Here is a 7,611-nt window from a genome sequence, read left to right on the forward strand (position 1 = left end):
GCCAACATTCTTCAAATATCATCTTTTATGTTCCACAGGAGAAAGAAAGTCACACATTTGAAATTACATGAGGATGAGTAAATGATAACAGCATTTTAATTTTTAGATGAACTGTCCCCTTAGATTCAATATGGCATCTACCCTGACTAAGGTCTATATTTCATTTTTTCTAAAGCATGCGATAGCTTTTATGTATTGATGGTTGTACTTTTATGGTGCCGTTGTCATATTTTATGAGTTTGACAGTATGGAAAAAAACAGCGTAAACAATCTGCTAAATGTCTCTTTTGTGTTCCACAAAAGGAAAAAAGTCATACAGTTTTGGAACGACATTACGGTGAGAAAATGATGTTTTTGGGCAAACTATCCATTTACATCATTTAGTGTGTGTGTGTGTGTGTATCCAAAAACAAGCAAGAGAATCTGCACCATCCTAATGCCAAAATACTAAAATCTAGAAAAAGCTGCCTTACCAAAGTATCCAAAAGTGTGTGTGTGTGAATGTGTGTGCTGCCCTAAATAAACCCTCAGTGCCTTGAATTCACTATGCAGGTTCTCAGAACATAAAACTAAAGTTTCTGCACTCCTGCTTACTTCCACCCTCATCTCCACGCCCCAGTCTTGTCTCCCAGAATAACACTAAACCTAATGAGCTTTTGGGGATTGTGGCAACCAAATCATGTGAGCATCATAATCAGAGGGCCCAGTGCTGGGGTGTGCCGCCCTGCAGGATAAATGACTGATGGGATTTCAAGCCGCCGTGGCTCTTGATTTAGAGACGTTTGCACACAGTTGATACTGATGCTGATCGGGTCAAGTCTTCCATAGACCTTCCTTTAGAGGTTCCCTTTTTCTTTATCTGTCTGTTGACTGTTTATTTGTCTAACTGGAAGTTTGTCTTTATTATATAGTTTTATAAAGAATGACTGCTGTGCGTGTGTATGTGTGTTTTAATGGTGTGTTGCCTGTCAGTATTAAGCTGTTAATGGGAGACAGTATTAGAAACCTTTATATAAAGGTTGCAACATGCAATTCTTCCTTCTTAACAAGAAAGAGAGTGTGTGAACACTGTTCAAGGAAGGTAGACACTAAACATGAAGAATGTGCAGTTAGGGAAACCCACTTCTAGTTAAAGTCTCTTAGCATGGGCGGTTTGGAAGGCTTTGGATGAACAGCGCTTAAAAGCTCATGTGCATGTGGGCCTTCGTGTCATGACTTTGTGCGTTCTGCTGAACACTAGTACAGTACATATAGAAGCCCTGACTCGTCTTCACATTCATCTCTCCGCCACTTTGAAAAGCAGCAGTGAATTTGAAATGGCCGAGCCAGCTAATAATAATTATGGTTGCTGTTGAATTTCATGGTGACTGAACACTTGCGTCGGGTCTGCTTGCAGATGACAGCCGATCATACGTGGGCTCCGTGTACCGTTTACCCTTTATGTTTGCAGCTAGATTTTGTCCTTTCTGTGAAAGGAATTTCCTATGTGAAAATGAAATTGTTTTCCCCAGTTCCTTTGCAGGCCCATTCGACTCTGTTCTCTCATGAAAGTGTATTCTGTGCCTTGCAGGTGCCAAAGTCCTCAAATGTTTGCAATAAAAGGTACCTTCATTTGTAATTAAATCTGTCCTGTATTTGTGTCCTGTTTTCTCTTCAGTACTTTGAAGAAATTTACTTTACTTTATATGTGCTCCATAACATCCCATGATTTGTTCTTTGTCTAATGATGTTTATTAATTACACGGTAATTACTACATCTGATACAACAGGTTCAAGGTTCTTATAATCCTCTTTATTCGCATTTAATACCCTGATAAACGTTTCTTTTCTTTTAATAATTACCAATTATTAGTTAATTACTTTTGTGTTTGCACTGTTTCTTATTTTATTTGCATTACTTTGCATATTTTTTTTGTTGTTCCAAAAAAAAGGGGGAAAAAAAAATAATATTTTTTTTTTGGATGTCCAGATCATTTTACCCCCAAATCAGAAGAGAAAATTCCCATCATCATTTGTGGTGATTAACATTACTGAAATACATTTTTTTATTGATATGCAAATTAGATAGATAGATAGATAGATAGATAGATAGATAGATAGATAGATAGATAGATAGATAGATAGATAGATAGATAGATAGATAGATAGATAGATAGATAGATAGATAGATAGATAGATAGATAGATAGATAGATAGATAGATAGATAGATAGATAGACTTTATTGCAAGTTTGTTTCTTTTCTATTTTTCTTTCACTTTTTTTTTAATTCTCTAGAAAACATGATAGAGACTTGATAGAAATTTAGCAAATTTTGTATTTCTGCTATTTTTCAAATTATTTATAAAGCAATATTATTGTATACTAATAATATTATAGTGGATTTTGCAAACTTCTGGGTTCTGATACCAAAGCCATTGGTTTTAAGCCCTTGGTTTTAAATCTGAGTCCGTGTGTGTTCACCTTCATCTATAACAGACCTGATCTGCAAATAAAAATGGTATTTCTTTGTTTATTTGGGCTGGTTTATATGAAACTTATTTTAATAATGTGAGCATTAAGTATATGGTATTTATTTACTTTCTACTTTTATTATTATTATTAGTTACTCAGTTGTATTTCATCACTCAAACTGAAGTGATGTCCAGGTCATGCCCCTCATATCTGTGATGTCTCTTTGGAGCCATCATATCTCCCTGGGTGTAAACCATGACCAAAAAAAAGAAAGAAAGAAAAAAGGCACAAACCTTTACTCTGCCAATGTTGTGAATGGCTCATCAAGGCCCCTCTGTTCTGGAGATGCAAAACACTTGGCAGATTATCGTCTTTGAGGAATCCAGACCTTGGAAAGGAGGCAGAGAAACACAATATATTTCTCAAATGTAGGCCTACAAGTTAAGGATAACCAATTGGAAAAGTGTTTTTTTATTAGGAAATAAGAATACACTAACTATATATAATATTTATAATATAAATTATAATTTAGGACTTTTTTGTGCCATACAGCAGAGGGTGACATGCAAATAAAGCAACTCACAAATGGAGATGCATGACTTCTCTCCCAATAGGGTCCAAAAAAAAAACTTGCTGTAAAATTAACAATTGATCATTATATGTGTAGATTAGTTTTTGTGTGTGTTGTCTTTCCTTGTATGACTGTCTGTATGTGTCAGAATTTCCTTGTTTTTTCTAGTAGTAATGGCAGAACATGAGCCTGTCTCTGACGTTGGATATGGATGTGTCTTTTATTCTGGAAGAGATGATGGCGTTGGCGTACCCTGAACAGCTTTTGTCTGTCTTTGTGTTGGCCTACTATATGTTTGTTACGTTAGCAGAAGTCAGTGTTTCAAAGCAGAAATATAATGCATTTTTGTTTACATTATTGTGGGTTGTTATGTGTTTGTGTCCAGTTCACACAAGACAGACAGTTCGCCATAGACCGGTAAACACAATTCTGTGATAAAGGGCACCGGCTAGTAACTGACAAACTGACAGTCTTCTTTGGGGGGCTTATACACCACATTTACTCTCTGCCACATTCAAATCTCAAATGTTTTTTTTCTTATTGCAAACGTGTACACTAAATTGTATGATTGTTTCAATAGGCCTACGTGTAGCTACACCGTTCAAATGTTTGAAGTTGGTAGTACGATTTTGTGTTTTTGAAAGAAGTCTCTTCAAGACTGTATTTATTTAATCTAAAAGAGTAATATGGCAAAATATTATTACAGTTTAAATGACTGTTTTCCTGTGATGGCAAAGCTGAATTGCTATTTTTGTGGAAACTTCAACAACCTTTTTGATGAATAGAAAGTTCAAAAGAAAAGCTTTCATTTGAAATAGAAGTCTTTTGTAACATTATTTTTACTGCCACTTTTGATCAATTTAATGTGTTGCTGAATCAAAAAAGTATAAATATAAAGTTACAAGTAAGTATAAATAAACAGTTAAATAAAACCATACTGACCCAAAACATTTGAACGGTGTTGTATGGCAGATGTGGTTTTCAGTGTTCAGTGTTGGCACCCTTGGTAAATATGAGCAAAGAAGGGTGTGAAAAAATGTCTTTATAAAGATACAATATATATGATATTTTGCTCAAAATATTAACAAAAAAACCCTATGCTCTCATTGAAAACAAACAATTGCAAACACAACACAGTTTTATCAAAACACAAATATCGTATATGCACAATATATATGATTTTTGCATTAAAATATCCAGAAATAAGCAATTTTGACCAGGACACGGACCGTATCCATGCGTCGCCTATCAATGACATCACACCCGCGTTACTCTCGATTTCTGGTTTTATTTTGTAGAAAGCATGGAAACACCAAAGACGCTTTAATATATTATGTGTTTTATTAGACAGTTGAGCAACTGTTTGGATACGTTCATCGAAAGAAAACTAATCATGTTATAAAGCTCAACACAGTAAGTCTTATTGTTTAAATCTTGTTTTCTTGATTTACAGCGAGTGCCATGTTTTACCATGCCTAATATCAATCTAGCTTACCGCAGTGTGCAACAAGTGTCTCGTAGCCGCCGAGTGAATACAGAGTAGCACTATAGCAACTTTCAACAAACAAATGTATCTAATATGATAAACAGCGCTGCTTTACCTCACATACGCTTGACCAGAAGAAACGAAGGCAGCGACTGGGGCATAATAAAAATTCCGCTGCTTGCGAGGCGTGTGTCACGCTCGTCTCTCATTAGCAATCGCTCCAGTTGCCTCTTTTCTACTCGCGCAGCACTCGTCTCTGCTCTGCTTCATACTACAGTAACATTAATAATCTCATCCGTGAACATGATTTCTGCCCGATTTGAGTCCCGTCCCAATTCTTTTCCACCGGCTGTAGACATGAAGACGACATATCCCATGATTCCGTGAATTCAAGCCGTCATCAAGCTTTGTTTTGAATAAGCGACCTCTATCGGCGAAAATTAAATATTGTACCTTTAAATATAAATGTATGTGCCACAATTATTGGCACCCTTTTAGTCAATACTTTGTGCTGCCTCCCTTTGCCAAGCTAACAGCTCTGAGTCTTCTTCTATAATGGCTGATGAGGTTTGAGAATACATGGCAAGGTATGTGAGACCATTCCTACATACAGAATCTCTCCAAATCCTTCAGATTCCAAGGTCCACAGTAGTGGAGGACACTGTAGAACATGGTAGCTTGTTGGTAGTTGGTCATTTCAAAGTGAAACAGCATTGCTGGTTAAAAATGTAGAATAATTAAAAAAAAAAAAAGATGAAAAATCTAGCATTTTAATATCCTCTCTTTGTTTTGGAAATGTAAATAGATTGATTATAATGAATTTTTATTTTTGCAGATTCTGAGGCTTAGTCTATTTGCTTATGTCTTATTAAATCTGAATAATAACAAGCATGTAATTAAGTATGAACATGAAATAATCTTATTTAACAAAGATTTCACTCTCATATCGTCTCATTTGTCTCAAGTATTGAGTTATTGAAACCGAAAGTCTGTCCAAAAGACTTTTTCCAAAGTTCATTTAAAGTTTCCAAAGAATTTATTTCCTTTGCCATGAAAATTATAATATTCAATATTTTTACAGTCAAAGTATGACAGACTTATATTTGTTCAACAAAGGGCACTGCGTGTGTGCTTTATCTGCAGATGTTTTTTCGTTATCGTCTGTTTGTGGCTTCCTGGTTGCTGCTATTGCCTTGAATTTTCAGAAAAACTCAATCATGATTTTCAGTGCTCGTTCAAGTAGGTGGTTAAGTAGTGCTCTAATGGTCCAACAGGTGGCGGTGGTGCTCTGTTGTGACCGTGTAAGCGTTTTTTTGAAGATCTGCTGGTCTCAGAATGTACTGGACAAAATGACAAGAGGATTCACACACACACACAGGAAATCAAACACAGAGGATTGCTTTTAGTTTAAAAACTTTAATCAGTCTATGGACGTTTTTGTTCAGTTTTGTGAGTTAGTAGTAGTGAAGTTAGTGAACTAAAACAAATGCTTTTATATAGCCTATGACAAGACAAAAGTCTAAAGTTTTGTCTGAAGGTGTAGTGCGTTTGTGTGGGTGGGTTTCTGTCAAAGTATCTGAAACAATTAAACCGTTAAGAAGAGAGACCTTGTGGATTGTGTGCAATGAACTGAATTAGCCCTAAATTATTGTTTTTTCCCTGAAAACGAGACTCATTTCTGAATAGTGTCTTAGACCAGAAAAAAAGGCTATGAGATGAAGCTTCAGCGTTGAACGCCCTTTTCCTCTCTAATGCTCAGGAAAATTTACTGTTTTGTCCCAGATTTCAATTTCCACAACATCTGGCCTCAGAAACCCTCAGCAAGTCCAGCACAAAGGCATTGAAAGAGAGTGTAAAAAAAGTAACAGAGAGTGGGAAAACAATAGAAGCTCATTCCAGTATCTGAGACACTTAGCTGAATGGTTTTACCTTTATTGTCAGTATGGTTGAATACACCGGTGCACTGAATGAAGTATCACAGTAAGAAATTAATTTTGTGCCCATTTTGTCCACATAGGACAAAGAGAAGAAATAGATCTTTCTCTCACTGCCTTTTCTTATTCTCTTTTTCCGAACAGCATCATCCGAGTCTCAGCTGTCTTTTTTCCCTACATCTGAGTGAATCTTCAGATGTATCTCTGTGTAAATTTGGGGTTTTGATTATGTATCCGAAACAGTGCAAATATTTGCCATAGAGGGCAGCAGATCGATATTTCTTTATTGATCCATTACGTATTGACTTGCAAAACAAAAGAATAATTTGGATGCATTGAATTGATTACATTTTTAACATTACTGTATATCACTTTTCTTGGATCATAATTAAACTTTGGAAACCAGTAAGTACACTTCTCAAAACAATTCATACAAACAGCACCACACAATGGATTACCTGCAAAAGTCTACAGCTTTTTCAAAATCCTCAAAAGTAAGTATTTTTGTCAATGAACAAATCAGTGCCATCAGAATGACAAGTCCTTGTGTCATTGTTCACAAGCAAGACACTCAAAATGCTTAGCCATGTTCTCAGTATAACTGTACTCTGTCAGTATTTCCTGATGTAAACTAAGATTTTGATAAAAAAAAAAAAAAAAACACAAGGCTGCTTTTTTTTTCTGTATGGCATATATCAGTTCCAACAGTATAATTTTACACATTATTGTATGTTCACAAGTACGCTTTTACAGGTGCTCTGACAATAAATTGCAGTAATGTCATTTCGATACCGAAAAGAAAAAGGATAAAACCATAGAGGGAAAAATTATTGAGTGCACCTTTAAGATCAGTCAGAGAAAATAGCACATAGACCTTCAGGGTAGCGTCATATTTATTTCTTGACAGGAATGAAAATGAGGCTGTGAGGAATAGAAGTACAGTGTGTTTAACGAATTGTACTGTTGTTTAATAACATGCGAATGGTTCGGCTGACAAAAAATCCAAAAACCTTTAAAGGATTAGTTCACTTTCAAATCAAATTTTCCTGATAATGTACTCACCCCCATGTCATCCAAGATGTTCATGTCTTTCTTTCTTCGGTCGAAAAGAAATGAAGGTTTTTGATGAAAACATTCCAGGATTATTCTCCTTATAGTGGACTTCAAT

This window comes from Megalobrama amblycephala, linkage group LG10, assembly GCF_018812025.1.
Source record: "Megalobrama amblycephala isolate DHTTF-2021 linkage group LG10, ASM1881202v1, whole genome shotgun sequence".
In the NCBI taxonomy this organism is placed as follows: domain Eukaryota; kingdom Metazoa; phylum Chordata; class Actinopteri; order Cypriniformes; family Xenocyprididae; genus Megalobrama; species Megalobrama amblycephala.